Below are 16,441 nucleotides of genomic sequence, written 5' to 3' on the forward strand. Positions count from 1 at the left end.
AGGTGAAGTTTTCGCGACAGCTAGACGGCCGTCAAATTTAATATCATGAATTGTTGACGTCATCATTTTTTTGAAAAATTGGCAAGCCCCCTCTATTGAGCTTTTTGATTTTGCAGTTCAACTTCAAATGGCCATATCTTGCTCATTTTTGCTCCTTTTTTGGTGCAATTTTTTTTTAAATGGGCTAGAATTCCGTGTACTTTCTCGTGGTGGCATTATTTTCTGATTTTGATGGACAGATTCTTCAGAAATCTCAGTTTTAGGTGACTATACCTATCCAATCCCCGTTTCTGCAACTTCCAAGACTCTGTTTGGGCTCATACGAACTCTTTTTCAGGTGCCGTTTCTTTTTAAAGTGCATAATTTTTCGTCTACTCTCATAATATGCTATCAGTTTGCAGCTATTTTGGTTAGAAATCGTACTATCAGCATATGGTCTTTTTTGGCCAATTTGGCACTTGTATTGCATAGATCTATCTTGTTGGTCTTTTGTATTGTAGTTCTCAGCCTATTGGGGCAGTTGTAAAACAAAATCAGAAGCCCACCATGCCATTGTTTGCAAGTGGCCTATTGTACACATACTACATATAAAGTGCCAAAATCATCATTTTGGTGGGGGTACTTTGATTGATTGAATTTGGGGTGGTGTCTCTTGTGCTTTTGTGCTCGTGTTCCTTCCTTTTTGCTGCTATGGGTTCTTCTAAGTTTCCTCTCTTAACTCCTCATAATTATGCTACTTGGAAAATTGATGCATGGAGTAAACTTATGAAAAAAAGACTAACTCATTATATTGAAGGAACTATTGTTGCTCCCGTTGATCCTAAGGCTGATCCTGTTGGTCACTTGGATTGGCTCACTAAAAATATCATGGCAATTGGTACATTAAGAAAGTATGTATCAAAGATCTCATTTTTCATATTGAGAAATGTACTCTAATCAAGGATGCTTGGCAAAAGTTTCAAGACTTGTATGGTCAAGTTGATGAGATTAGGGGATATCAAATTGATAGTGATCTCACGATGTTAGATCCCAAGAACTTTGATACTATACAAGATTATGTCACTAAGGCAAAAGAGTTGAGAGCACAGCTCAAGGATTGGAGCATTGATAAGAAGGATACTCAATTGAAATTCAATTTGATGGGCAAGCTTCCACAAGAATATGCAGCATTTGTTTCTAGTTTCCAAACCCATAGGATGACAATGGGATCAAGCTACACAATGCCTACATTTGATGCTTTCGTCGTAATGTTGATGATGGAACAAACTAAGTTGATAAGCATGGGCATTCTTAAGACTTCTAAGTCTCAAGCATTAGTGGCAAATCAAGAAAACAAAGGAAATCAAGGAAAGGGCAACTCAAACAAGAAGAAATGGCAATCAAAGCCTAGGGACAAGCACCACCTTCTCCACAACAAGGAGATTCATCATCTTCCAAGAGGGGCAATTCACCAAAGAGGGAGAGACCTACTTGTGCCTATTGTAAAAAGTTTGGTCATGAGGAGCGTCGTTGCCATTCTAAGAAGATTGATGAGCTCTCACACATCCTCAAAAAGCACAACATTGATTTGCCTAATGCCTACAAGAAGGATGATTCATCAACTTCCACTTCCACACATTCAAAAGGGAAAGGACAAGCATTCATGGCTTCTACAAGTGGGAAGACTCACTCTTTTGGGACAAGAAAAGGAAAAGCTCTTTGTGCTACTACAAGCCATAATTCAGGGAGATGGCTTCTAGATTCAGGGGCTTCTCATCATATGGCATCTTCGCAATCTATGTTTTCTACATTTGAGCCTTGCACCATGCCGCAGATTTTGATTGGCAATCATACATACATGGATGTGATTGGGAAAGGATCTATTGCCATTGGGGATAACTCCTTCAATGATGTGTTGTGCGTACCCCATTTGACAAACAATCTCCTTTCTATCTATCAAATCACACATGGCACAACTAGGAGAATTGTGGAGTTCACGCCTAAGTCAATTTTCATTAGAGACTTGGAGACTAGAGCTATCATTGCGACTGGGGTGGTTGATCATGCACCTCGGTTATACTCCTTTTCAGATTTTGTTGATGATGATCATTTCACATATGATGATTCTACACATGATGATCACACTTCTTGTGATGGTTCAGATTTTGAGGAGAACTCTGGGTACTTGAACATGGGGATTCTCACATGTGACCCCGTTCTTGAGCCTTGTCCTATTGATATCACATCACCTATTGCACCTAATGATGCGGATAGTGAGACAGTTTTGTCTTCTTGTGATTCAGTGCAGCAGAATATATCTTGTCTTCCAGCTTCAGTTTCATGGGATGATTACTTGACAGACATTGCAGTTGTTTGTGGAATCCTACATTGCAGATTTGGAAGACACCATTGTTGATATTCATCTTTTCTTTGATGAAGATGATCCTTCTTCGATTGTTGCGAGGGAACACTCTAACCCTCTTGTTCATTCTCTACATGATCATTCTTTCGAGGTTGACATAATTGTGGATTCTTATGTACAGCAGTTGGAGGAGGTCTCTTTATGCTTTGAGGAGACATGTGAGTCTTTGGATCATGTTCTACATTCATCTCCACTAGATCTTGGAGTGCCTTTTTCAGCAGTGTGGAGCAGTTCACCACCTTTGGAGGGGGTATCTTTCAACATCGACATGGGGACACTTGAGCAGTTTTCAGAGATTCCATTCATCATGACTTTTTTTCCTACATCTTCCCTTAATGATTGAGGAGACTTCATGGATACACCTTTGGTTTTGTTTCTTCCTAAGGGGAGGAATGTTGTTCGACGTTCGTGGAGCAGTTTCTTCATACATCATCAAGCTTCTATCATTGGTGCAAATTCTACATTGAGGGAGGGCTACCTAGTCTCTCTTCTTCTTCTCTCATATGGGGGGGACTTTTTCCTCACATGGGGTTTTGTTCCTCACATACTTCTATGAGAGTTCTCCTTGTATAGTTTTTATCTCTCTTTTTGGGGGAGGGTTTTTTCCCATTGGGTTTTTCTCTCTTTCCCCACTTTGTGAGAGATTTCATTGCATTGGTTTGCTTGCATTTGCATTTGTACATGGGTACTGTTGTGACCATTTCACACATCGCCCCATTAGAATGGGGACCCCCTCTTTTTGCTTTGGGTTTTGCTCTCTCTTTGCTTGTTTTTCTCTCTACTTTCTAGGTTTTTTAGCGAGTGAGTGGTTTGCCTGGGCTGGCTAGATTAGGGCTAATCTCTGAAGCTCGTTTTAGGGTTTCTTTCAAGTTGAGTCTAGCCTTGCTTTTTTGGAGTTGTTAGTAGTCTGCCTGAAACCTCAAGATTGCTATAATGAAGCATGCCTTTCAGGGGAGTCAAGTTGGTTTGATCAAGGAACAGGGTGAATAGGCCTCAGGTCAGGTCGGGTCTAGATTGAAGATTTTCTTGTCAGAGTCTTGTTTGTTTCCCTGTCTAAGTCAGTTGAGCAGAGCCAGTGAAGAAAAGGAATTGGTTTGATCAAGTTTGATGGAGGATGAAGCGAATCAAGGTAACATCTAGTCTGAAAATGTCAATTTCGCTCCTGACCCTTCCAAAGGGTCCAGAGCAAATTTCATCCTAAAACCCTATTTCTTGCCGTGGATAGATTTGCAATTTTGTTCCTAGCTTGGAAAAGACCTAACTTTGCCTTGTGAGGTGATTTGAAACTTGAAAACTGAGCAATTTGGCCTGGAATGGAGATTTCGCTCCTGACCCTTCCAGAGGGTCCAAAGCGAAAATCTTATTAGAGCTTATTTCTTCCTAACTTTGGCTAAGTTTTGATGTGCAGGGTCTCTTGGAATGAAGATTGGACATTATTTGATACCTTTGAAGATTTGGAAGCATGTAAAAATGAGGAACTTTGGGCAAAATAGTGAAAATCGCTCCTGACCCTTCCAAAGGGTCCAGAGCGAAATTCCCAAAAGCTCTTATTGTGCAGTGAAGAAAGTCAAGTTTTTGGCATGAATGAAACAAGAACAACTTGCTTTTGCCTCTTGAAGATGTTTTAACTTGAAAAAATGAAGGATTTTGCCCAAAAGGAGAATTTCGCTCCTGACCCTTCCAGAGGGTCCAGGGCGAAAATTCCTCAATCACCTATTTTCTTGCAAAATCAAGTCAAGTTTTGGTTTTTAATGGCTTGGATGAGAGAGGAGTAGTGTTTTCTTCCTCTGAGAGATGAATTCAACTTGAAATGATGATGGAATAGGCCTAAAATGAGAAATTCGCTCCTGACCCTTCCAAAGGGTCCAAAGCGAAAATCTCTATAAGAGATATTTCTTGCCTTGTTTGGTCAAATTGAGGTGTCTAAGACATGATGAAAGGAAGAAAGAGCATGTTGAAACCCTTGGGCATGTTTAGAAGTCATGAAAATGAAGGATTCTGGCCAAGAAAGGAAATTTTGCTCCTGACCCTTCCAAAGGGTCCAGAGCGAAATTCCTTATAAACCTATTTTTTAGCCTTTCTTGGACATGAAACTTTATTCCTAGCACAATGAAAGATGAAATCTCACCTAGCAAAGAAGTTTCAAGGTAAAAAAATGAAGATTTTTGGTCAAGATAGTGAATTTCGCTCCTGACCCTTCCAAAGGGTCCAGGGCGAAATTCCTAAAAACACCTATTTTCCTTGCAAGGTCAAGGCAACTTTTTGGTTTTAATGGCTTGAATGGGTATGAGGAAGTATGCTTTTGCCTTTTGAAGATGATTGAGGTTGCTAAAAATGCAAGTTTTGAAGACAAATGAAAATTTCGCTCCTGACCCTTCCAAAGGGTCCAGAGCGAAATTTCCAAATTCTCCTTTTTCCTTGCAAATTTAAGACAAGATTTTGCTTTTCATGACTTGGAGAGGAGTGAGGCAAGATGTTCTATGCCTTGGAAGTAATTTGAAGATGAAAGGACTTGAAAATTGCCCTAAAAACCTGATTTTCGCTCCTGACCCTTCCAAAGGGTCCAGAGCGAAAATCCTAAAACCAACATGTTCCTTTCAAGTTTATGCTAAGACAAGACTAGACCAAGGTAGAAATTTCCCTTGAGACCACCTTTGAGTGGATGTTTGTTTCAAAAAAATGATGATTCTAGGTCAGAGAAGGATTTTCGCTCCTGACCCTTCCAAAGGGTCCAGGACGAAAATCTCAAAATCCCCTATTTTGCCTTGCAAAGACAAACCAAGCTTGGGTGGAGTGAATGAAGAAGACCATTGCCTAGCCTTGAGGGGTGCATTGAAGTCAGAATGATGGAGGAGTAAGCCTAAGCAAGGAAAATCGCTCCTGACCCTTCCAAAGAGTCCAGGGCAAAAAACATCAAAGACACCTTTTCTTCCAAAATTCAAGTAAAACTAGGCCTGGACTACAGTAAAAGAAGCCATTTGGAATGCCTTGAAGAAATTTAGACCTTCAAAAAATGAGAATATTGAGCTCAAGAGAGAATTTCGCTCCTGACCCTTCCAAAGGGTCCAGAGCGAAATTCCCAAAAGAACAATATTTCCTTCAAAAAATTGATAAGCCAACTCAGTGATTGAGATGAATAGACCCTGGAGATTGCCTTGGAGGAGGTTAAGGATCAAACTAAGGTGAATTTTGACCTAAAAAGTAAAAATCGCTCCTGACCCTTCCAAAGGGTCCAGGGCGAAAATCACATTATCACCTAATTCGCTCATGAGAAATGCTAAAATTTGGAATGCAAGACTTTGTCAGGTCAAAACAAACATGAGCTCGCCTTCCGGAAGATTTTGGAGTCAAGAAATGAGATATTCAAGCCTTAATTTGAAAAATCGCTCCTGACCCTTCCAAAGGGTCCAGGGCAAAATCATCTAAAGCCTATCATTCAACCTTGTTTGATTAATTCAAGGGCAATTGCAAGATTGTGAAGACAAGGACATTAAATTTGCAAATATTGGTTGTGAAAATTTCAATTCATGAAGTGAACAAGACTGGATGTGAGGTTCAAACAAGTCTTGAAGTGATTTAGACCCTCATCATCTTAGATATTTCAATACCTAAGGAGGAAAGAAGCTTCATTGAGCCTTGATCAAACCTCAATATTCCTCAATTTTCACTAAATTTGCCAAATTTAAGACATTTTGGGAAGCTAAATCAAGTTCGCATAATTTAAGGCCTTTATAATTGAATTAATTAATTTTTAAGCCTTAAAACAAATAAAAAAGAACACCTTTCAAGCCTTAAAATTAATTTTAAAATTTTAAAAATAAAGGTGAGCGCTCAAATTCATTTATTTGCTTCTACAAGCAAGCCGGCCCCCTTTTAAAAGGGATTTTATCTTATTTTATTGCTAATTTGTTAGGTCGGCCTCATGGTTAATTAGGGTGAGCGCCCTATATAAGAGAAGTGTGTTGTAGCATTTTCAAATCATTCATTCATTATTCTTCTCATGCGAATTTCAAGAGCAGATTGGAGGAGCGAATTATACCAGATTGGAGGCGAATTTCTTGCTAAATTGGAGGCTAATTTCCAGAATTTACTAAGTGGTTGGAGGCTAGTGGAAGGTGAAGTTCTTTTGAAGGTTAATTGAGGCACAATTCATCCAAAGGGAGACCAAAATTCAATCCTTATCCAGCAAAATCTGATCTTCTTTCTTCCATTTTCCAAGGTTCATAGTTAAGCTTTCAAAGAAGGAGGTATGAAGAATCTAATTTTTGAAGTTTCTATTCAAGACTTATTTTGATTTCATAACAATCTTTTAAAAATCTAAGTCTTGTAAAATCTGATTTCCATTTGTAATTAATTTGAAAGTTTATAATTCTTGGATTTATCATGTCATTTTCAAATTAATGTCTAAATTCTTCCCTTGAAAGGTCTTAGACACTATGCTTTAAGATATTATGATCAAGGACTAATTTTAAGTTTTTGTGTAGGCATCAAATGACGACCCCCAAAGCCGGAGGATCTACTACTCGCAAGGCTCTCATCAAGGAAGATCAGAGGAATGACGAATTGGAGACCAAGATCGTGTCCAAGTGGAGTAATATCGAAGACACCAACCTAGGAAACTTCAATGTGAGGAAGTTTGGAGAGGCCCCTTACATCGGAAAGCCATCACCTGTTGCAAAGAAGATAATTGAGAGTGGCATCATCAAAGCTGCAGGTTTCCCTCCCGCAATCAAGTGTCATGAGTTGATGATCGAGTGCGCCCGGCACTATGATTTACACTCAAGAACGATCGTGGCCGATGATGGAACTATCTTGGCCTATCTTTCGGAGGAAGCTATAAGTGAGATTTTTCATCTCCCGGAACATGAAGACATGGTCTACAAAAGTCTAGAAGGAGCTAGGTTGATCTATGAGGATGATCCCGATTCCTGCCTGAACTTCATCAACAAGAATTGGCTACTCAAGAGTAGACCTCGCCTGAACAAGATTCCAAATACACCGCACAGAATCAACTTCCAAGAAGAGTTCAAGGATTTGATAACCTTGCTTAATCGGGTCACAGGTGCTTCTCAAGCTTTCTTCTTTGATAAATGGATGTTCTTCTTTATACAACCGATTGTCCAAGGAAAGGGAATGCTCAATTGGGCTAGAATCATTAGCAACAATCTGGACGTGCAGTTGAGAAGACTAAGGCCTACCAAATCATTCCACATGAGTTCATATGTGGTATATGCCTTGATCAGAGGTTTTGAGTATGCAGGACTACCTCACAAAGGAGTTGTTGGTAGAGGACCTGGAGAAATAAGAGTTTGTGATTCTTATGTTCAACTACATCATCCGCCTAGAAGTGACTACAAGTTAGTCAATGATACCTTCTAGATGAATATTACCAGGATATTGCAAGGTGGGATTCACAATCGACTATCTATGGACGCACAAGAGCTCGTGAAGAAGCATGGTGCATGGTTCATTCAGTTTCAAAAATTCACATACATCAGAATCCATGGGTGTTCTTCACCTCCCTACATGTTGCCAAGATATCCAACAGACAGGATAGTACTACTTGAGGTGACTAGATAGTTGGCAGCTTATGCGAAGGCATCCAGACACAAGCATGGAAATGGAATTCCCGTGCCCATCATACTAGGGAACTCAGTTGAAGTATCTCCTAATACTCAAGCCGCGGAAGATGCAGAGAAGGACTTATCTCTATACTCATTCACATCCTTTGCCTCGAGAGAGAATTTTGACCCTCAAGGTTATATAGAAGAAACAGTTGGGAAGAAGTACAGGCATGAATCTCAGGTGGAGGACTTTTGGATGAATGTCCAAGATGATGTCGAGGTCAAAAGAAAGATGCATTCCAGGTTGCCTTTGGATCTCATCAGGAAATGCAAAATTTATAGAGTAGCCGATCAAGCCCAGGATAATGGTAGATACCTCCAGTCATCCTATGAGAAGGAAGACAAAGAAGTGAAGATAGATTGGAATGAGCCCGAGGTTTTAGGCTTGAGAGCTTTGATGGCTCCCGTTTTATCCTGCACTCGCAGATGGGTGGATGTACAGCATCAAAAGTTGAAGGAGCAGAATGTATCTATGACATTCACCTTGGAAGCAAGACCAGAAGAAGGAGAAGCAAGTGTGAGTGAGAATACTTCTCATTCCAAAGGCTCAAAGAGGAAAGAAGGACCTGAGAAGAGAGAACCTTCCAAGAAGAAGCAAAAAACGAATCCTAATCGCCCACCAAGCACATCTTCTAGGCATGAAAAGGAAGTAAGTCAAGGGGAAGATCAAAGGCAGATAGTATATGAAATTGATGAGTCTATGGAATCCATGGTACAGAATGATAAACAAGAGAAAGGACAGACACCTCAGCATTCATCAAGTCAATCTCCCCAAGTTGGTGCTAATGAGCAACATGAAGAAAAGAATGATGATGAAGCAACATCTCCTTTCCGGGAAGATAGACCTCTACCTAAAAAAATACAAGTGAGGGAAACAAGATCTACCATTCCTGATTGGCTGAAAGAGAGACTGACAAGGGTAGTTGTGGTTGAAGAAGAAGAAGATGTGTTTGACTTGGAAAGCCTTATAGGAAATTCTCATGAAGTAACAGAGAAGAAGAAGGCCACAAAGATGAGGTAATTAGAGATGAGACAGGATCCAGAAAAGTGCAGATAGCTACACCAGTGGTGGACAAATATGAGGATGAGATTCTAGCAGAAGAATATGACTTAGAAACATTTGAGCTTGGTCCACTTACCTCCGAGCAAGCAATGGAAGAAGCAACTGATTCATTCGAAGCACTTAAAGACAAACTTAAAGAAGAAATGGAAAAGAATAAGAAGCTTGAGAGAGAGAGAGGTGCTTGGAGGAACTATTTTAGTCATCTGAATCGGCCCTTGAGACGTCAGGATCCAGCAGTATCTCCTTTACATGCACTCCCTCTTGAATCAGTAGGTGAGGCAGAAAGGGTGAAGAGCTTAGTTCAACTTATGAGTTCTTGGAATGATGAATCTCACAAGGTAGCCGTTGAATTTGCAACAAGAATGATGAAGACAGTTCATCGAGCTATCCAGGTCCTTGAGATTATCCATAATCTAATGATAATTGTAGCTGCATTCACTCACACTAGAGATGTTATCATCCCAGTCTTACAAGTGATAAGAGAAACACCAAGACGGATTCTGACGCAAGAAAAGATAATGGATGGAGGAACCTATAGCCTCCTACAGTGGTCAGCTCTGCTCCAGATGAAGGAAGTCCTTTTTGAAGACGTCAACACCAGATGCAACCGAGTTGAAGGCATCATTCATCCAATTCAAGATAAGGTGTTTGAGGTGTTGTGTACCATCCTTGACAGGCGGATCGAGATCGAGACAGATGTGGACATCCAAGAGGTGGAGGATAGAATCAAGGTCAACTTTTGCAAGAAGGAGAACATCATCACAGAAAAGCAACGAGATCAAATGTATACTACTATGTTCCTGATTGAGAAGACCAAAGAACTGGAACCTGGATGGGAGACGACTCTTCTCACTGCTTTTGATCAAGTACTCCACTTGGAAGAACGAATGAAGAATCTCCCTGAGATTCCCATTGCTGAGATTGAGGGAATTGTGTCCAAATTCATTGAATATGCTAAGAAAGAGCATAGGAAAGGGAACAAAATTCTAGATGAAAAGTTGTTATAGAATGATGTGGCAACTTAATTCCTATTAGTCTATGTCTCCTCGATATTTGTGCCAATTTTTTATTGGCTATGGATTAGTAATGTTTATCTAAATGGGGAGTTTGTTGTAACAAACCCTAATTAGGGTTTAGGTGTCAAAATCTCAGCCGTTGATCTTCTTTTGATCCGGGCCATTCATTGTATTTGAGTATGCTATATATGCCCTCACTCATTTCATTTTAAAGTTAGAGAGAGAGAGTTTAGAAGTTTAAAAAGTTAGAAAGTGGGAGAGAAATTAGTCATTGTTTGTAGCAAGATTGAGTAGTGAAGAAAGAATTTTGAACAATTGTTGTCCATTTGGCTATGAGATGAATAAAATATTGATGTTATGGTGTTTTATTGCAATACTTGTGGCTATCTTCATGATTGTTTATCTTCTTGAATCACTCTCAGTTGAAGTAGCATTTAAATTTTAAGTTTGAAGGACGAATTGTTGTGCTTGATCTTTGATAAGATTCATATTCCAAACCACTAGCTTCTTACTAATTGTGAGGACGCCTTGTGTGGTCAATTGGAAACATTAAGATTGATTAAGAATTCAATCATTATTTGAAGTATTGATATGTATCTCTATGATAGTATCTATATCCTTGGTGATTTGAAAGTTATTGAATCCCCTTAGAAGATCGCATCAATTCCAATAGAGTTGTAATTTCTTGGCGATACTGAAATTGGTAGAACCTTATCAAGTCTAGCCTTCATTGAGTCATTCTTAGGATCAGTTTAAGTCTCTATTCCCCGAAACCCTTATCTTTTGACATTTTTTTGAAAATCTGTTAGTGTTAGGAAAATCCTGTTCCCTCATTTGAAAGGAAGTAACACGGACAAGCTTTCTCTGAAAGTGCGTAAGGCCCCTTGAAGAAACAGCAAACACAACAACCACTAGTGCTTATCCACACGTAGAGATCCTACTAAAAAGAACCTTGAAGTCATCCCGATTGATCCTTTTCGCGACATCTTCAGCATTCGGAGACTTTATTCAAGAGAGGATACGATACCTCTGCGTATTTTATTCTGTGTTTGGTCGTGTACAAAATACACATCAACAGGTACCTAACATGGCCTTGTAGCCGGGACCCATCTTGCATTGCTTAGTTGCATTGTAGACTTAAGTGCATTCCCCTAAGTTGCACTTAAGGGGGGGTGTTGGTATAATTAATTATTCATCATGGATATTATTACACCTTAGTTAAGTTTACTTAGGTAATGCATTTCATAGTAGTTTGGGTATGAGACACTTGGGTGTTTGTGCCACATTGGGATAGTGTGTGTAGGAGAATTTCCACCTTTTATAGTGTGATCTTGTTACTACTTTATCATATCCACTTATTGTGGAGTGATAATTCCACCTTCGGTGGGTGATCCACCTCATGTGGAATATTTTATTGTTTCTCCTACCTACCACACCTATTTCCTACCTACCCTTGTTTCTTATTGAGCCACATGTCATGTTTGTATGCTCACATATTCATATAGCCTTGCCTATATATGCAGACTCATATTCATTGTATGTGATGACTATTGATCTTTTGATCATTTATCTATTGATGAGAATACAATTTATTCTTGTCCTATATTTTGTCTCTATTTTGTACTTTTCATTGAGCTCTTGATCTTGGCAAAATCTCACACAAAGGAATTAGGTTTATTGACTTAATTTCTGAAGACACCTTTCTGCCAAGTCACATTCTCTTTTATCGGCATTAACAAGTCTTTGATAAATTGGAGGGGGCCATATATGAGCCAAATCCTTCATCAAGTTTCCTAGGCAATCAGTTTGACCACGATATAAAATGTCTAAATTGTTGTGGATACATAACCCATCAGATTATAAAGTGCATGAAGTATTGTTCTTATTATGGAATGTTTCAATTTTGAAACTACAAAGCAACCATCAAATTGATGAATGGAGATGCACCACACAAGTAAATTGCAAACAATTTTCATTTTGGTGATTCTAATAAAATGGTAGGTGTGTTATCCTTGCCTAAGTGGAACTAATACGGTACGATATTTGTTGAAGAGTCCAGAATGGTAGGTGTGCTATCCTTGCCTAAGTGGAACTAATACAGTGTGATATTTATTGAAGAGTCCAGCTTGACATAGCAGATAGAGGTCCTGACATCATTGAGACTCGAGACATAAGACCTGAAGCAATTCTCAAAAAGACAACAACTTGAAAAAACACAAAACTAGAACAAAAACAAAAATTAAATTGTTATAGTCTTTGGCTTACCAAGATCACACATGGACCCAGATGCTCCTGCATCAATTTTAAGGAAGTGTTGTTAAGTGTCAAAGCTTGAGGAAATTAATTGTTAGTTAATGGCCGCCGTTTGTGGATTGACTTCCCATGATTGAGGATCACTGGGAGCTAGGTCTATAAAACAGAACATAAGGCAAATAAGCAAGGACTTTAAGAAAAATAAGAAACATTCAACTCTCATGTCAATGTTTGTGGCATTGCTACAGCAGCTAGGTGTGTTTGAGTGAAACCCTTCAGGTATGAACCTAACCCTCAAGAATAATACATTATTGCATATCAATTAGGATGGAGTTTGTAAGCCTGAAGCAACCAGTAAGTTGTATTAGACTAGTAGACTTTGTTGGTGTTGGAAATAAGCCACACCCGGACCAATGATGGACTGGTCCAAGAGGGGCCAGTAGCTCAGTGGTAGAGCACTCCAGCAACGTATGGAAGGTCCTAGGTTCGAGTCCTAGCTGGTCCATGTCTCAACATGATATCAGAGTCAGGTTCAGGCTAGGAGCCCCAAGCACATGAAAGGTGTGGCTTAAGGGGGGATGTTGGTGTTGGAAATAAGCCACACCCGGACCAACGATGGACTGGTCCAAGAGGAGCCAGTAGCTCAGTGGTAGAGCACTCCAGCAGTGTATGGAAGGTCCTAGGTTCGAGTCCTAGCTGGTCCATGTCTCAACGGACTTCTCTCATTCTCTGAAATCAAAATCACATGACTCATACTCAACAATAATTCAAAGAAAATGAAGAGCATAAGTATGGCTTGCAGTCTTGTACTTGACAAATATTTGGCAAAATAATCAGAAAATCAATACAATATCGGTAAGATATCTAAAATATGACTAAAAAGCTATTTTTATTTCCATGATGAATTCCCTCTAGGACAAGACAATAATTTAACAATCAAAGTTGATATTGATTGACATGGTCAGACTCAGGACTCAAACACTAACCGTCTAACCAACATTTGTTGGCACCAATGAGGTCCGAGCTCAGTTGTGTAGTGACTATCAAGCAGAGGATACACACCAATTGTGATGGCAATGGTCTGAGATTACACCTAGTCCGAGGCCAAATCACCTTAATCCTGGATATAGTGAAATCCCAAAATCTCATGCCATATAGCTGGCAAGAGGGTTTGTATTAAACTAGCTAAAAATAATAATACAGGAAAAGAGTGCATAGGCACAATTCCTTTCTTTGATGAAGCTGCTGAAAGAAATCCAGGAAAATCAAGGGGCAGGAGCGATTTCAATTAAAACCTGGAGAACAATATCAGGCCCCAAAACTCCTGACGCGTCAATAAACAATGTGGCACAAGATCATACAACCTCACAGGCCACAAGTCAGGAAAGTGAACAATTCCAATATATGATTGCATAGAAGGTCCAAATCCCACAAAGAATTCCTAGATTCTTCAAATTCTACTAAGTGGAATGAGTTGCTCCTTGATCAAATAAAATGGATAAGGTACCACAGCCCTATCTGGGATGAATTTGACAGAAGAGCCTAAAAAATTAAAATGCATCCTATGAACCACTCCAAAAACAAAATTCAAACAATCTCATACAATTGCGAGCTCTTCCAAAAACATAAATTATGGTATATGCCAAAAAGGTTAGAGGCTGCATAAATGAACAGATTTAAAAGATTGAACATTGCGTTATCTCAAGCTTTTCTAAAAAATGGGTTTGACTTACAATGTCTCCTGTAAAAACCCTTGGTAGATGTAAGCACTAAAAATTCCCACAACACACAACAGCAACCATAACACGCGCTGAAGTCCGCCCATTTCCTTCTCCATTTTTCTTCAAATTTTGTCTATTGACAGAAGATTGGACTTCCCAGTCACAATTGATAACAAAACAAGAGCTATGATGCAGCACAGCTGGAGTCCCTGCCATTTGCAAAACATAGTAGAGATGGTGAGGAAATAGCAGAGATAAACTGTAATTGCAATGAATGTTCTAAATGTTCAGAGGACTTCTGCTTGTTTTATTGTCAATACAATGCCTGTTTTGGGTTATGAAGAAACATAAAAGCTTTTGCAGTAAAGCAAGAATAATGATGTGAGACTTTGCAACAAAGAAGTGAAAATGTTGATAGTTAAAAACTCTATAACTCTGATTTTGTAAACCAATTTCTTGAGACGGTATTATATACATTTTAGTGCAAAGACAAATTTGAATTGTCAAAGTTAAGAACATTTAAATTTGAGGCAGAAATGTAACAGTGATAAAATTAGAGATACCAAAATTGCTATGTCAAAAAGTTTTGATATTTAGTGTCAAACTTTAATTATACAAAATTTATGTTTAAAAAAACTAAGCATTGTGTCAAGTATTTTTTGATAAAAGGAAATTAACGAATCATTGACAGGATACAATATAATGGACATTGCTCCAAACACTATAAGTGTGTGGATAGCATTAAGCTCTCCAATAGTTGGAGCATAGAGCTCTTGGTTGTTTTTAGATTGTGCATCCAAAAACTTGCAAACTAGATTGGAATACAAAAAAAAAATTCATATAAGTTCAATGTTGTGATAAAATGGGTAAAATAGGCTTTCAATTTCAACTATTTTCCATAGTATGGAATACAAGAAAGAAAAGAAACCTGCACTCTCCAATAATTGTAGCATGAAGCTCTTGAATGATGTTAGATAGAGGTATGTGACAGTACTACTAATAAGACTAAGGGATTACAATAGTAGTTGTGCGAAGAGAATATGGCAGAGTTACAAATTCAAGTGAGTACCATTAAGAGTGGATAGTAGATGGTTTAAGTTTTAGAATGGTGGTTAGCAAAGTCTTCTAGGGACAACATTCAAAGTGTTGTTTATAACTAGGTAAGATGGGTTCGGATTGCCTTAAGGCAACATCCGAACCCACATAGGACTGGGTCCTATCTTAAAGGGGTGACGTGCCCCCAAGATAAGACCGACCCCATATCTCCACGCCACATTAAATATGCACCATGCCTCAATAAAACAAATTGGCGCCAAAATGATTAAGGCGGACTTGGAGTATATGGGTTAAATGCTCATATAGATAAAGTTAAAATGCAAACTCAATTCACTCACTTCATCTCTCATGCAATCAGCGAAATAGCTCTGCAACTAAAGGTGCGAAATATAGAAGAGGATTGTGCGAACTTGTTCAAGAGGATATAAAGCATTTTGGTGCAGACTTGGTGCATTTAGAAGGGCAGATCTGATATACTAAAAGGGATCAGATCTGGAGAATCAAGCTAAGTACTGTATTGGTGCAATTAAGATTGAATACATAATCTGACCTGTGGGTCTTTAGTGCTGGGTTTTTCGTCCTTGGAGGTTTTCCCAGGGTATTTGTGTTTGTCTCTTGCTCTCTTGTTTTCATTCTTGGATTTACTTGATTATGGTTTACTTAATATTAACAAATAATTAAATGTTAGAAATCTGATTACTGGACTAGGGCACAAATTTAACATGGTATCAGAGCTAAGGTGTCACTAACTTCAGATTTTAGTAAATCATTTGTTGCATATAGTTGTTGTTTGTTTTCAGATTAAAATGTCAGTTTTGAGGGCTGAAGATAGACTTGATGGAGCCCTTGATTTTGCTGCTTGGAAAGTCCGTATTCTATTGATCCTTGAAGAGAATGATCTGCGGAAATTCGTAGAAGAAGAAAGGTTGTCCCCTCCTGAAGATGCTGAAGAGCTGAAGCAGTTCAAGAAAGACTCCCTCAAGGCTAGGAAGATCATAATTGAATCTGTCAAGAATCATCTTGTCACTGTCATATCAAAATTTGTGTCTGCCAGGGAAATGATCAAACACTTGGAAGGGATGTATGAAGTCAACAACCTCAGCAAGGCTCTTGCTCTAAGGCAGCAGCTTCTTCACATGAAAATGAAAGAAGAAGACTCAATCATGGCCTACTTCATGAAGATCAATGAACTAAAGGACAAGCTAAGTACTCTTGATTGCCAAATTTCGGATAAAGATCTTGTTATGATTGCATTAAATGGTCTACCTGGTGAATGGGAACCATTCATTCATAGCATTGGTGGAAGA

The 16,441-nt window shown here is 38.9% G+C and overlaps 1 pseudogene; it reads right to left on the bottom strand.

The window, feature by feature from the left end:
- The window catches only part of LOC131058040 (UDP-galactose/UDP-glucose transporter 3-like), a 76,398-nt pseudogene that overhangs the window by 47,712 nt on the left and 12,245 nt on the right, over window positions 1-16,441 (bottom strand).

This window comes from Cryptomeria japonica, chromosome 9 (genome assembly GCF_030272615.1).
Source record: "Cryptomeria japonica chromosome 9, Sugi_1.0, whole genome shotgun sequence".
Classification (NCBI taxonomy): domain Eukaryota; kingdom Viridiplantae; phylum Streptophyta; class Pinopsida; order Cupressales; family Cupressaceae; genus Cryptomeria; species Cryptomeria japonica.